Below are 16,749 nucleotides of genomic sequence, written 5' to 3' on the forward strand. Positions count from 1 at the left end.
TGTTTTAACAGGTAGAGTGTGTAGGATCACTAAATGAAGAAGCACTTGGCACTCTAACGTAGTGTCAAGTAATGTTTAAATATCCACTGTGTTGTTCCTGAAGTTATCCAGATCTTCTATAGTGTAAAACACCCTTATAATAGGAAGAAGAAAGAAGAAGGAAGGAAGAAGAAAGGAGAAATAGGAGGAGGAAGAGGAGGAGGGGGAGGAAGAAGAGGAGGGGGAGGAAGAAGAGGAGGGAGAGGAAGAAGAGGAGGGGGAGGAAGAGGAAGAGGGGGAGGAAGAGGAAGGGAGGGTGGTTGCTTTTCCTTTGTCTTTCACAATCAAATTGTAAGTAGTGCTCTATGTCACAAAGCATTCAGAAGATATTCATGTAGAGTCCTGGTTTAAGTGTCCACCATTACTGCAGTGTCTTAGGATGGGAAGTTTACTTGGCTTTAGGCTTAAATTCTGGATTTTATAATTTTCATGTTTTAAAGTCTTGGACAAGTGATTTAATCTTTTAAAGCCTCAGTTTCTTCATGTGCAAATGAAGTATAGTAAATTTCTAATAGTTTTCCTGAGAGTTTGAGACAAATTTAAAATCAAATTTAAATAAATCTTATATGTAAATAAATGTTACATTATAATTATAATGATAGGTTTCTCAATAATTGCTTTATTACAACCACTGATACATTCTTAAAATTTTTAGTAATTTATCACTTTACTCTGACTACTTTTTTATCAAAATAAAATAACCCCATCCATGGCAGTGCATGTCTGTTATACCAGCACTGACAAGGGTGAAGTAGGAGGAATACTATGAGTTTGCAGCCAGAGTCTTTCTCAACAAACAACACACAGACTGACAGACAGAATAAACCACTATCACAACAAGAGACCTATAAAAGATCAGCCAAGGATCTGGACAGCATTTCAGATTTTGTCTTATTTAAATTCAACATTTGGTTCACAAGGAGGACATGGCCCAGGGCAGCCAGGACTAACTGCTGGAGGGTAGTTATTTATTTGGACCGCCCTCAAAGGTAGTAGTTACTTTGTGAAACTCTGAGCAGTCATCTCTCTTATGTATATATATTCACGGTCAGCTTAAGAAGTGCAGTGTGTTTGCCATATTCTCTCTCCATTACGAGGAGATAATGTAACTCAGTGCCTAAGCTCACAGGGCATGGGATTGGATGTACTGAGTGCCAGAAGCAGCCCTTGACTCAGTAAGCATCCCACATGGATTCAGTATTTCTTTACTGTTTACAGTTCATATGCGTAGTTGTGATGCCATCTCATTATGGGATCAATATACTTGATCACTTTCCCATACTTTTGCTGTAGTGTTTTTCTCATTGGTTTAAAAGTGTGTGCCATTGTGCTTCCCATTCACTCCAGTTATTAGGAAACTAGAGTTGTATTTGATGCTTAGATGAACAGTGGATATAGAGCATGTGAGTTCTAAACTAGCAAAACCTTAAGATTTCTCTTTAATAAAAAGAACAGAAGGCTATGTAAGAAATCAGTATATGTTTTTTGTATTTTTTTTTGTATATTTTTATTTTGAATGTATGTTTTGATAAGAAGAAACTGTAGTAAATTTGAAGGAGGTGATAAGTGCTACAAATACCACACTATGCAGAGAGGCGCGCTCCTGATGTCTGGAGGCACCTCCGTAATGGCGCCTCGGTAACGGCGTCTCCGTAATGGCACCTCCATAATGGCGTGTGATCTGGACACTGGCCACCTTTAGTGTTTATGTTTCAGGTGTCTGCTCACTGTGTCTTTGGGTCACAGGCCAGGTGAATAGGCATTGAGAGTTGGGCAGAAGAAGGGCCATCCCTGGAAGCTTTCCCCGAGGGAGGATGGCTGGCAGTGTGTGAACTGTGTACTGAAGGTGGATGGAAATCACAAAAGGATGTCTTATTAAATCCAAACCCCAGGTCCTGGGCTCCGCTTCCTCAAGTGCCCAGGGTCCTTGCAGTGCTATTGGACTCTAGAAGAATCATGACGTGAATGGACATGGGAAAATACCTGTCTTAACTAAATGTGGGGAAGTTTCATGAGATTCTTATGCCGCCTTCTAATTCTATTGGGCTCATGTCCATTGCTAACCATGAACAAATAAATGTTTTTGAGAGTAGAAATATAAATCAGAAATGAAATGAAAGCAGACAGTAGTGAGAACAGATATTCCTAGGTGCTCTTCTCTCCACAGTGCAAGCAGCTTGGGGTGTGTAAAAATGCTGCCTTTCTGTACCGTGTGTTAGGCGCTGCTTAGTGCCATTAACAACTCGTTTAGTATTCATAAAGACACTGCCAAATATGCACTGTGATTTACCGGCAACATGTCACTGTTGAAAAAAATGCAATCTTAATGAAGTTAAATAGCTTGTGTAAGGCTAAGTACTGGAATAAGGGATTTGGATCAGATCTGCTCGCACTTAGCCATTTCAATCTCTGTCTGTGTTTCTTTCTGTACACACACACACACACACACACACACACACACACCAAATATACATACACAGTGTGTATGTTTTTATGAGTGGCATCAGGACACAACTTCTAGGGTTGTGTAAAGATTTCCTGGATGAAGATGAAGTAGGCTGTGAACTTTCATGACATGTGTTTGTACAATCTCAGTTCCAAATACTGACATAAATTAAAGATGTTTAACAACCCAGTGGCAAGTGAAAAAGTGAAAAGCTTTGCTTTTCTTGGTACAGAAAACAACATTCAGTATTGGGGGTATGCTGTGTGCCAGGCAAGACGAAGTCAACTTCTAAATGAACTGTTAGAGCAGACTAGATGATTGAATAGGTTGAAGCTCATTTAGTCTTTTACGTCATCTCTCCCCAGACAACACCTAATCGCTTTTTCCAGAAATGTTAGCATTCTACAGACTGTCTATATTGAAAAGACACATACAGCCCAGGCTCCATTCCACCCATTCAGAGAATGACTATCATAAATCACCTTTACTAAGTATGTTGACTCTAAGATTTTATAGACCAAACATACTGCATCTTCCTCACAACTGAGCAGTAAGTAGAGCTGGAGTGCTATGTTTCAAATACATGGAGGTCAGGATGCACAGTGAGTGGATTTGCTCTGAGACCTGTCAGCATTCCTTTATTGCCCTGAAGCCTTCATCCCAGGCGTATGTGAATGCAGACAACACAAAGAGCAGCATTAGAGTTAGGAACTCTAAGTGCCACCAGCAAGGGCTTCCCAGTTCTGGACATATCTTGCCTCTTCCTCTTATGACAAGGTTGTTTTGAAGATGAGAACTGCACGGGCAATTCAACATCTGCTTATTAATATGACATAAAGGAACACAGCACAATTGAAAATCAAAAAATAAGTAATTGGAAAAAGATTGAGACTTTGAAATAAGTGACCATTTTTCTTTGGGTGTGTTTTTAAAAAGTTTTATGTCTGTATAAGTATATGCTCTCTCTCTCTCTCTCTTTCTCTCTCTCTCTGTGTGTGTGTGTGTATGTGTGTGTGTGTGTGTGTGTGTGTGTGTGTGTGTGTGTGTGTGCATGTGTGTGTACATTTGAGGAAGCTGGAAGAGAGTATGAGATCCTATGGCAGGCACCAGAGTCAATGTTGGAGTCAAATTAGAGTTATCTGGAAGCAGCCAGCTCTCTTCACTGCTGAGCCATCTCTTTAGCCACATCTTTTTGTAGGATTTTTAAGAAAGGATTTTTACCATAACCTTTCCTTTCTTCTAAAGTTTTCTGAAGACAGGAAATGATTTACAAGACAGTAAATACTTTTAGTTCTTATCAACCTTGTTTCTAAATAAATAGAAGTCTCTACCACAAAGAAAGAAAAAAATTGACAAAACATAGACACTTGGAGTTTTACAGTCATGTCCTGATTCCTCTGGTTCTATATGCCTAAATTCTTGGGATAGTCCTTAACTCAGGTAATCTGGTCAGCTCTACTGTGAAGACAGACACAGAATGAGACCACTTTACACTCATCCATCCACTATGGCCTAGAACATTGCCACTGTTTCTTGTCCCTCCTCACATCTTTTCAACTTAGCAGATAATGATGCTTCCGATGTGTAAGTTGGACTGTAGTTCTCTTCCAGTGGCTCCTCATCACGGCTTGACTTGAAGGCAGTCCCTGTGGTTCCACAGGGCCTTGTATGATCTGACCCTATCCCTCTGATCTCCAGCCCCTAAACTAGGGTCCTTTTGTTCTTCAGCTTCATAGACCTCACTGTTTTATATGGATCAGACCAGACTTGCTTCTGTTCTAGGACTTTCAGCCATTTGTGAAGTACTCCCTTGTCACCCACCCTTCCTACCCTTCCTTCCTGCATTATGTTTCTCCATCTCACTCATCACCAGCTCACACATATTTCCTAATTTAAACTTGATTGTCTTTTTACCACAATATAAGCTCTATAAAGGTAGGAAATTTTGCTTGTCATACTCATTGCTGTATTTAGTAGGTGGTCAAGAAATATGTGTGCCATTAAGTACATGGAAATCAAACTTTCTTATTGAATAGATATGGGAACTAAAGTATGTACACACACATATGTGTGTGTATATATATATATATATATATATGTGTGTGTGTGTGTGTGTGTGTGTGTGAGAGAGAGAGAGAGAGAGACAGAGGGAGAGAGAGAGACAGAGAGACAGAGAGACAGAGAGACAGAGAGACACAGAGAGAGACAGAGAGAGTGTCTCATGATGTAGTTCAGGCTTGCCTGCAAACTCATAGAAGTCAGCCTGGTTTTGCTTCCTGAATGCTGGGTTTAAGGGTATGTGCCATCATTCTCCATCATTCTGGATGAGTCGATTTTCCATGGTATCTATAGTTGGTTAAAGTTAGATTTGAAGGCATTGATTATCAGTGTATTGGTCATTTTTCACATGAGGTATTTTGTTTTGAGCTAATCTTAACAATTGATTTCATATTTCACATTGGAGTCTCGTAATCCCAAATAATAGTAGTGGGAGAAAAAAAGAGAACAAGAGATAGAGATAGAACAAACAACAATGAGGATCTCTCTCTCTCTCTCTCTCTCTCTCTCTCTCTCTTCCTCTGTCTGTCTGTCTGTCTCTCTCTCTCTCTCTCTCTCTCTCTCTCTCTCTCTCTCACACACACACACACACACACACACACGTCATGGATAATGGGTCCTATTGATGAAGACATCTTATCTTTGGACACAGAACTTGGAGGAACTGGATTGGAATTGACCCGAAAGTTTCTTCTACAAAGACTGACTAACTCTCATAGTATCTGTAGGTGCCATGTGATATGCCAAGGAAGAAGAACAATCAATAGTTCTACCCACATATATATGAAGTCTAAAGAGTACAATGACTCCCATCACAAGATATCTTCTGTAGTGCAATGGTGGCACTTATATCCTGGGGGTAATAAACAGCTGTCTAATTGGACTTAAGGCTCATTCAATAGGGAGAATTCATACTTAGTACTGTAGAATACCCATGTCTGAAGAGCACCAGCTACTGCCATTTACCTAAACTAGTAAAACCCCTGACTACATTCTACTACTTATTCCTATACTCACAGATAAGTAACTGTTATCCCTTATCAACAAAAGCTACTTTTTTTTTTTGCAGCAGATGGAGGCAGATTCACAACCATTCAAAATGCAATGAGTCAGTGACTGTAGGGTATCTAGTCCCAACTGGTACATTTACAACACCACCCCACTCCTAAGGCTCAGGGAATATCATGGAAGAGAGGTTAGAAAGACTGTGATACATGTTGTAGGATAGATCTAGGCACAGCAGGGTGAATGTGTTCATGAAATCTCAGCAATATGCCTGCTTCAAACAATAACTAGTTGACATGCTAATGTGGACAGGGAGATTGCATAAAGCAATGGTTATTGGGCTCTCTCAGGGAAAATCTGTTTCCTCCAGGATTGAGTCCCCAATAGTTCATTCTAATCCCAATGTATCAGCCTTAAACACATGTTCATAGAAAAAAACATGAAATGGGCATGGTAAGTTTGTGTGTGTATGTGTATATGTAGCAATAATAAATATAGAAGAAGAGGTCATATACTTTAGAGGGAGCAGAATGGGGACATGGGAGAACTTAGAGCGAAGGGTGAAAATGATGTAAATACTGTACTCATGTGAAATTTACAAAAATATTTAAAAAAAAGACACGGACATGGAAGATAGTTCTACCTGGGTTCATGTTTCCACTATGTTCCATTTCATGCTACATGTGTCTGATTACTTTCCCACACTCCAGGTATGATTCTGTAGCCTATGATGTTCCTCTGGAAGGTAGAGAACACTGCATACATCTTTGCTGGCTACACAAGTTCACTATCACCTTCCCCTATTTTATCAACACACCAATATGCAGTCTCCCCTGACATCCTGGCATATATGTCATAGTGTTGTATTCTTCAGGTTCTTCAGATCTTTTACATATTTGTCTATCTGTATGAATGATTTACGAATGTATAACTTCCCTATTAATTTTTCTGCTTGGAAAAATTCTTCCCTATTTTTTAAGAGGCAGTCTAAAAATTCAATTCACTGTGAAACTTTTCTTTTCTTTCTTGGCAGAGCCAGTCTTTCTGTCCTCCGTGTGTCCACAGGCATTATGTCCTAATCTTGGTGTTAACATTGATTATAATGTCCACTTTCTCTAGTGGATGCAGAGTCCCTAGACTTGGCAGGTGTCAAAAATGTCTTAGCTGAACAAATATAGCTCACTCGCATCAGTGTGACAGAATTTTCTTGCTATGGTAGGTGATTATGGAATCGTGAAGTAGCGATTATATGCATTTAGAAGACAGTTCTACAAGACATAGCTAGGTTAGACGTGCCATAAACTTCGCTTTGTGAGAACAGATTGTGAGTTCTAAGTTACAGCCTTAATTGAGTCAGTGTTCATTGGGAAGTTTTACTAGGAAAAGTTTTACTAGATTTGTTTTTCAATGATTATGGGAAATGTGTGCTTAATTAAAATTTGTTGAGCTGTTCTAGGGCTGGGGAGAATGAATTGAATATAAATGCTATCTGCCATCAAAGAGCTTGCACACTATGAGAATGAATTTTAAACTCAGGTATTGCATATAGAATATTTTTACAAGTGTAACAAAAGATATCGTATGTTTAACTAGCTTTAAAAGCTAAAGTCATATCCAGGTGTTGTGGTTCATACCTTTAATACCAGCAGAGGCAGGTGGATTTCTGTGTGTTTGGAGCTAGTCTTATCTATAATGTAAGTTCCAGGCCACCCAGGGCTGCAGAATGAGATTCTGTCTCAACAAAACAAAACAAAACAAAACAAAACAAAACACCCACAACCATACTTGTTATTTGACAAATTCTTTGTTATTATTTTGTTTGTTTTACAAGACATAGTTTCCCTGTGTATCCATGGCTGTCTTTGCTTTATAGTCCAGGCTAGCCTTGAACTCACAGAGGTTTGCCTGCTTCTGCCTTCTGAGGCCTGGGATTATAGGCATGTGTCACTATGCCACACTTGATGAGCTCTTGATATTTATAAATCACTATTGTGAGTCCCTTAGATGTTGAATTTTATTATTTAATTTTGGATGGTAGATTCTCCTCCTCTTCTTCCTCCTCCTCCTCCTCTCCCTCTTCCTCTTCTTCCTCTTCCTCTTCCTCCTCTTCCTCTTCTTGTCATTGTTATTATTACTGTTTTTGTTATTGCTGTTTGAGACAAAGTCTCATGTAGCTGGATTAATTTTAGCATATATCCAAGGCTGACCTTAGACTCCCGATCCTCCTGTTTCCAGCTCCTCAATTCTGGGATTTAGTTCTACTGTCAAACCAATCCCTATCGAGTTATGCTATTGTCTTGTTTTTAGATGTGGAAGCTGTGGAACAGAAAGTTTGGCACCAGCCAAGAAGGGCAGAACTGAGAACCAGTACAATGGTTCTTGCTCACTCTTTATGTCTTTTTCAAGCTGAAATGAAATAGGTTGGAGTCAAGGTTAAGTTGCTCAGTGTGTTTTCTCCCATTGGTACCACACCACTACCAGGAAGGTACTTCAGGGTGTGCCAGGAGTTAGGGCAGTGCCAGGTTTAGGTTGCAGACACCACTCTGGCATGTAATTGTTCTGGCTGAAATTGTAAGGACGTCTTTATTTAGCATTCTTTACAAAATGTGTATGTTTGACATTTTGCTACTGGTTTCAGGAATTTCTGTTATGGAGTCATCATATTCAAATATCAACTCCTCAGAGTTTTCTCTAGTCATCTGATGTCCAGTCTCCTCTCATTTCACTTTAGTTTTCAGTAAGCTTATGGTGACCTGAGGGTGAGCTACAGACTGTGGTGACCTGAGGTGAGCTACAGACTGTGGTGACCTGAGGTGAGCTACAGACTGTGGTGACCTGAGGTGAGCTACAGACTGTGGTGACCTGAGGTGAACTACAGACTGTGGTGACCTGAGGTGAGCTACAGACTGGGATTTTGTATATTACTCTCCCTAATGCCTGGCATAGTGTGTGGCGCATGGCAGTCTCTAGAATCCTTATTTTTTTTCTCTTTTTTTCGGAGCTGGGGACCGAACCCAGGGACTTGCGCTTGCTAGGCAAGCGCTCTACCACTGAGCTAAATCCCCAACCCCTTGGAATCCTTACTGAACAAACGTATTTTCCAGAACAGTAAGAGAAACTAGACATCAGTCCTTAGAAGATCATGGTATCTCCACAAAAGCCATGCTTGATGCAGACAGTACAAAACCAAGAAAGGAGACACAAATCTTTCCAAGTGTGCTGGGAAAGGGTGAGCTGTATTGTTTTTATGGTGGCATGGAAGTATTTAGGTATTGGTAGGTAAAGTCTTAGCCCAGATAATAATCAGTCAATCTCTTCTCCTCTCCCTGTCCCTTCCCCTGCCCTCCCCTCCCTTCCTCTCCCTCTTCTTCTTTCTCTTCTCTTCTTCCTTTTTCTCTTCCATTTTCCCTATTTGGAGCAGTAACAGTACCTCACCATCATAGACATTCTCCTGTTTCTGTCTTTTGGGAATCCTTGTTTCGTGTCTGGAGAAGCCATAAAAAATGATATCTAAAATGTGCTAGACATGTAACTCCAGGGTTGACCTTTTTAATGTTAGTTTTCCCAAAGCATATCTTTAACACTCATCCATGTCTGGCTGTGAATAAATTAGAATGTGAATGCCCATCTGCCATGGAAAGCCCACAGTTATTTCCTTCACTGTGCTCACTACAGCTTGTCTTTAAGTCATTTTCAAACTGGTTGTTAGAGGAGTCTCTGGGTAGAAAGCTGCTGAGCCTGAGCCTGGGGAAGATGAAAGCTCAGAGAGTGAGCTGAAGGCATCAGCAAAGGCATTGTGGCAGACAGCATGATAATGATCATTTCTCAGACGAGGGATCTTTGTTTCTCATGTCTGGCTTCTGTGCACTATGGCTGCCGTTGCTTCTTCTGTCTTCTCTGTCTCTTACGTTTATGCAAGAAAGCAGCCATGTACACTTGTGGTTTGGTCTCCCTTTGCCAGATGGAGCCCTGTCTGTCCGTTGATGCCATTTGACTGGCAGCCATACTGTCTATAGAATGCCATCTTTTAGTGCACAACAGTTTTGGGTTTTTGAGGCAAGGCCTTGCTGTGGCCCAGGGTGGGTTTGTATCTGCAGAAACCCTCCCTCCTCCGCCTTCTGAGTGCTGGATTGCAGGCGTGAACCACCAGGAGGGCTTAGTGCTGAGCAGTTTTGAAGTAAAGAGAAGCTCATATGGAATTCACAGCTTTTGTGTTTTCAGACTTGTTTATTGTGAAGAGAGTATTCTAACTTCTACTGAAATTTAAGCACTCAATCTGGGTCAGTTTGAATATTTCATCTCATGTGTACCCCACACTGGTAGGTGTTTAAACAATTATATTAACATTTATTAATCTTAATCCAAGGATGGATTTTAAGTCATAAGAGCAATAAGTGAAATTGTAGACAGGATCTTGTGACTTCTTTCCATTTAGTTTTTGAAGAAGGTCATTCACAACTTCCATTAGCATCTCTAGACAATCTATGCTTTGATTCTGTGTGGAACAGGTGTGAGATAGCACTGACCTTTCAAAGCAGCTAGGACACGAAAGAAGACATCTTTCTTCTGAGCGTGAGCTTTGTCACACATAAAAGGTTAGGTGGAATTAGTTCTCTATTTTCCCCTAGATGATTCATGTTTGTAATAACGTTGCCCACTAACTCACTGTAGTTTATTTTATTTATTTATTTTTTATTGGATATTTTATGTGTTTACATTTCAAATGTTATCCCTTTTCTCCCTCCCATCCCCTTCTCTCTCCCCCTGCTTCTGTGAGGATGCTCCCCCTCCCATCCACCAACTCCCACTTCAACACCTGGGCGTTCCCTACATTGGGGAAATGACCCTTCACAAAACCTAGGGCTCTACTCCCATTGATGACTGACAAGCTGCTACATATGCAGCTGGATAAGTGGGTTGCTCCATGTGTACTCTGGTGGATGGTTTAGTCCCTAGGAGCTCTGGTGTTGGTATTATTGTTCTTCCTATGGGGTTGCAAATCCCTTCAGCTCCTTCAGTCCTTTCTCTAACTCCTCCATTGAGGTACCCGTGCTCAGTCTGATGGTTAGCTGCAACATCTTCATCTTTATCAGTAAGGCTCTGTAAAAGTCTCTCAGAAGATATCAGGCTCCTGTCAGCAAGCACTTTTTGGCATGGGCAATAGTGACTGGGTTTGGTGGCTGCATATGGGATGGATCCCTAGGTGGGGAAGTCTCTGGATGACCTTTCCATCAGTCCCTGATCCACTCTTTGTCCCACTATTTCCTCCCATGAGTATTTTGTTCTCCCTTCTAAGAAGGATTGAAGCATCCACATTTTGGTCTTCCTTCTTCTTGAACTTCATGTGGTCTGTGAATTTTTTTCTTAGGTAGTCCAAGCTTTTGGGCCAATATCCACTTATCAGTGAGTGCATACCACGTGTGTTCTTTTGTGACTGGGTTACCTTACTCAGGATGATATTTTCTAGTTTCATCCATTTGCCTAAGAATTTCATGTAGTCATTGTTTTTTAATCTCTGAGTAGTACTCCATTGTGTACTATAGTTTACTTTTATCTAAACACTTAACAAGAGAAGTCTTAAAAGATGCCTCTTCTTTGCACCTGTAAATGGAAAACTGATGTCATCTGATATAAGTTAAACAATGCTATTAAAATGTTACAAAAATTGTCTTTATGCTGCAACAGGCACTAGTATAATGAGATACTATATTTACCAGTCTGATTCATCCGTCTAGAAGATTCCAGTAAACACTCTTTTTGAAAGTGTTAGAAATGAGCTCTGTGGTTCTATTCTCCATAGAGCAAATGTAACTAAAGCAGCTGCTTTTAGTTTTCAGTGGGAAAAATAAGTATTAGGAACAGCAGATAGACAACAAAGTTTATCTCTCAGAGACCCAGAAGATGATCTGACCACAATAAACTATACAAATTAGTGCTCATCAGGATTTTTGATGATGATACTAGGTGTTCTGTGCTGTTACTAGATGAACATAGGGCTTTAGCAAAAAAGTAGATGGGTATTTTTTGTTAAGTTTTTGCTCCACATAAGAATTCTAGGATCAACATCTCTTTCCAGTGTTTAGTGGGATATGTGTAGTTTACCCCTCGTCAAAGAAACTTCTCTTTGCCATAGAGTGGGATTACTGTGGCAGAGTTGTGGAGCCTAGTACCAACTGATACCTCCAAAGAACAACCTTGCACCAAAGGCTCAGGGTTTATTGTAGAAGAGGGGCAGAGAGATTGAAAGATCCATGGTAACAGGGGATTTGCTATGAGATTGTATTTCATAGTATGTCAGCAGCTATACCCATGAAGTCTCACCAGGATGGCTGCCTAAACAGGATCAGAACATTGATGGCATCAATGTTAAAGTGGATAGGGGGAAGCTCATGAGGCCTCAAGAGTCAAAGAACAGGTGAAGACAGAGAACTACAGACAGCTAAGGATGCTGAGAGGGGGAGAGATAGTACTCCCCAGAGAGACTGAACTGGTCAGTCAGAAAATCTAGAGATGCAAGTAACATGTGGGTCAAGTAACTTGTATTTATATATTTAAGCACACACACACACACACACACACACAGACACACAAAGACACACACACAGATACACACATACACACAGACACACACATGCACACACACATGCACACACACGCACGCACACAGTGCTCACACATGTGCACATACATGCAAACACACAACACATACCCACACATATGTGTGCGCACACACACAGAACAACAATTAACAAAAAAGAGGCTATGCATTTTAAAGAGAACAACAGGGCGTATGGGATCATGGGAGAGATAGAGGAAAGAAAGGGATGGAGGGAATGATGTAATTATATTATAACCTCAAAAATTTAAAAAGTATTAAATAATTCTAAGATCCTCCAGTCTGACTGAACTTTTTAAAAAATTTTTTTATTAGATATATTTCTTTACTTACATTTCAAAGGTTATTCCCCTTCCTGGTTTCCTGTCCATAAGTCCCCATCCTCTCCTCTCCCCCCTCCCCATAGGGTATTCCCCCATACATCCCCTTATTGCCCGCCCCCCATATTCCCCTGCACTGTGGGTCCAACCTTGGCAGGACCAAGGGCTTCCCCTTCCCCTGGTGCCCCAACAAGGCTATTCTCTGCTACATATGCAGTTGGAGCCCTGGGTCAGTCCGTGTATAGTCTTTTGGTAGTGGTTTAGTCCCTGGAAGCTCTGGTGGGTTGGCATTGTTGTTCTTATGGGGTTGCAAGCTCCTTCACCTCTTTCAATACTTTCTCTAATTCCCCGCAAGGGGGTCCTATTCTCAATTCGGTGGTTTGCTGCTAGCATTGACCTCTGTATTGGACATGCTCTGGATGTGTCTCTCAGGAGAGATCTATATCCAGTCCCTTTCAGCATGCACTTTCTAGCTTCGTCAATCGTTTCTAGCTTTGGTGGCTGTATATATATGGGCCACATGTGTGTCAGGCTCTGAGTGGCCATTCCTTGAGTCGCTGCTCTAAACTTTACTTCCATATCCCCTCCTAAGGATATTTTTCCCCCTTTTAACAAGGAGTGGGAGCATCTGCATTTTAGTCATCCTTCTTCTTGAGCTTCCTGTGGTCTGTGGATTGCATCTAGGGTAATTCGAGCTTTGTGGCTAATATCCACTTATCAATGAGTGCATACCACGTGTCTTTTTCTGTGATTGACTACTGACTGAACTTATTGTGTCATTCATGGTTCCTTATTTTAGTTCCTAACCCTGGAGCCCCTGTGAAGCATGACCTTGTATTATGACTACATGTGTATACCATTTATATTTCCTTAAGCTTTCAGTGGAAGTACTTGAGGCATTTTACTGGGGAGACCATTTAGGCTGTTGTTTTTTTTTTTTTTGGTTCTTTTTTTTTCGGAGCTGGGGACCGAACCCAGGGCCTTGCGCTTCCTAGGTAAGCGCTCTACCACTGAGCTAAATCCCCAGCCCCTAGGCTGTTGTTAATGAAGAGAGATATCTAGACTTCAGGCTTATGGGGGACTATGATGTAGTGGTTTATGATCTGAAAATCAGTGGTAGTTTATTAATCGATGCTTCTAGAAATCAGATGAGCAATGAGATTTTTGTTCCAAATGTATCTAACAGCAGGTTCAATGGATCTATCATACAGTTACTTACTCAGTTTCATAGTATATGGTATTAATAGTCACACTTGCTCACGAGCAGTATTCTTCCATTCTTCCTCCACCAGCCATGAACCCTAATGGTATGAACTATTGACTGGAACGAAGCTTCTGGATAGGGGTCCCATCACCTCTGCTTTTAACTAACCTGCTTGAGAATTGTGCAAGAGCACAATGTGTCATGGGGCTTTAAAGTAGACTATTGTGAACCCATTCAACTAGTGATATTAGTTCCATATTCCTTTTCTGGGTGGAACTTGATATGTAATTATTGATCTAGTAAACACTTTCTTTCCATTCCATTCACTTGAAATGTTAGAATCAATTTGCTTTTAAAAAGCAAGAGCAATACTAGTTTGTGATTTACTGTATGACTAGATAAACTGAAGTCTATTATAATACAGACCTGAGAGTCCTTGGTTACTTATATCTGATAAGGCATTGTGACTACCCAGGTCATTGAACCAGTGTCACAGCATTCAATTAACATAAAGTAGCAAGCTTCAGGTGGAACTTAACCCCACATAACCCTGTAGAAGTTTATGGGACAATAACATTTCTAATGATCTTGTCTTCTGAGGCATGTTGGAATAGCTGAGGATGTCAGCAAGCTGCTATTTCTTATGCTACCTACAGGAAGCATAAAAAGTCCAGTAGCACTTGGACTGTGTGTTGAAGGCAGCATAACCACATATTGTGTGTCTCAGAAGGCTAAATAAACATTTGGAGTAGGATATGGCAAAGTAAAGGGTGTCTATAAAGTAAGCTCTATTATCATATGGATATTAGGACACAGAAAGCATCAGTATGTTAGTAGCATCTGCAGCATTATGTGATCTATGGCCAGCGCTGGCACGAAGATAACAGCATGTACGTGAGGTGCTTCCTTGTGAAAATAATTCCTGGTATGCCAGAGACGAAGTGCTTTTCTGCAGGTGGTAAAGTGATTGTGTCATTTGGGTTCCTTGACCATGTGGTGTATGTATCCATTGAACTATAATAACAGCCAAAGTGAGAAATATGGCAGCAGGTCGAGAGGACACAAATTACAGAAGCAAGAGACTTAGGTTTCCACATTCTTGCTCCCTCCCCTTTTTTAACCTTGAGAGCTTTCTATCCGTTTATAGATCTGTCATCACAAGGGGTGCCATGTCAGAGTAGCCATAGTCTGGGCTCACTGTAGGCAGTACTAGTTTACACCTGCTGTCTCATGAAAGCATCAGCGACTCCCTTCACTGTGAAATGTATCCTATTTCAGGGCCATCAATTGTGTGGCTACTCTGTCTGTGAGCAGCTTATGCGGAGGCCAGTGTGTTGATGGATTTTTGTATGATGTTTGGTGTCCGCTAGAAGCAGTCAGGGAGCTGTACTCATTTAAATGATGTGTCTGGTTGTCTGTTTTGTGTGGCAAGGGAGACAGTCTGAGTCGGGATTATTTTTATCCTGGAAATTCCAGATTTGTCTCCTGGTCAGGATTTTGAAAAGAATAAAATTGAAAGATTAGAGGTGAGGTGAGTCTAGAAGAAAGGTTGGTGGTAGACCTGTCAGGATGGGATACAGTGTGAAGACATCTTTTTATCACATAAATGCCTCGTAGAGAGAAAACACAATGAAGAAACTTGATAATTAACATGGCTGTTCTTCAAGTGACAGTTGGCCTCTTTTCATGGTATTGTGTTGTTTGTACCTTGTTAGTGTTGGAAATGACTATGTGGAAGTGATAAAGGACAGTCAAGCTCTCAACAACAGATTTTTCTCTCCCAAATTGATTTAGATATTACCACTATTGAGTACCCGGCATACTAATAGCAGAGGTCAACTTCGATCAGATGTTTACAAATGAGAGGTCTCCCAAGTGCTATGAGTTACAAGGAAGGAGCAGAGCTGTGTCCAGTGTGGATGGAAAAGCAAAACTCCATCAGATAACGGGAACAGTTCTAGCCTCTAGATGCTGCCACCGCCATTGTGCTTGACTTCCTGCTATCAAATGGGTCGGTTGGAAAAGCTGAGAAGGGTGTGACTCAGCAATCCATGTGCTTAGCTCGCTCCCCACATTAAGCCTGGGGTGTAGGCAGCTGCACCGATACATGAGTCAAGAGCAGACATAGAAATTATATTTCACACCTGATGTATCATGAATTTTAAGGGATGATGTCAAAAATAGAATTCAGATGTAATTACATGCTTTTTGCTTCTTTTAGAGCCATTGTCTGCAATGGTAAGTCTCAGTGAGTGTCTGCTAGTCACCATGGAAGTCACTCTCCATCCCTTCTTTCTTTACCAGTCACTGAGAAGGAAGACTTTCCTGCCCTAGTGTATGAGGCTTGGGAGGACAGAGCGCGCCTGGAGAGGGAGCGGCAGTATTTGTTGCAGCATGCTCCCTACCATTCCTGAACGTTCTGGGCTGGGAAGCATCTCAGACTCTTTTTTCTTCCATCATAATCTGATCAGCGGATCGGGCAGAGTTCAATTTTTTTGCAGTCTAAAACCTGGGCTGGGAAACTTAGGAGAAGTGGAAAGACAGGAGCAGGGGGCTCATTTTCAATGTTGTCCAAAACTGGGTTCCCAATCTCTTATTTTAGGCAGAGTGCTCTGATGTGTACACAGCTCGTCCCTGGTAGTAAGCATTCATGGTTTCCTACATCCCACTTTCCCATGTTATGATTTAGACATGACTCTTGTGTTTTTTCCTCTTGGAGGCCTCATTGTGCAAACCTTTATGCTACTAAGGAAACAGGTCTGGTCCTTTGTTGTTTGTCTAATGTCACTTAGGTTGGATAAGAAGCCTTATTCTCTCTAATTTAAAAACTAACACTTATTTTGTGTGCATTTGTGTACATGTGCTGTAGAACGCATGGCAGTCAGGTTTGCTTTCGGGAGTCTTCTTGCTTAGGTGAGTCCCTGGGGATCAGGCTCTTCATCAGCCCTGGTGATAAGTGTCTGTGCTGGATGAGCCATCGGGCTGGCCCTCAGAAGCATCTTCTCCATCTTCTCCATGGAACCAGGGCTTGGTCTTTGCATGGAACTTGGTAATGTGCAGT

The sequence above is a fragment of the Rattus norvegicus genome, chromosome 14, assembly GCF_036323735.1.
Source record: "Rattus norvegicus strain BN/NHsdMcwi chromosome 14, GRCr8, whole genome shotgun sequence".
Lineage (NCBI taxonomy): Eukaryota > Metazoa > Chordata > Mammalia > Rodentia > Muridae > Rattus > Rattus norvegicus.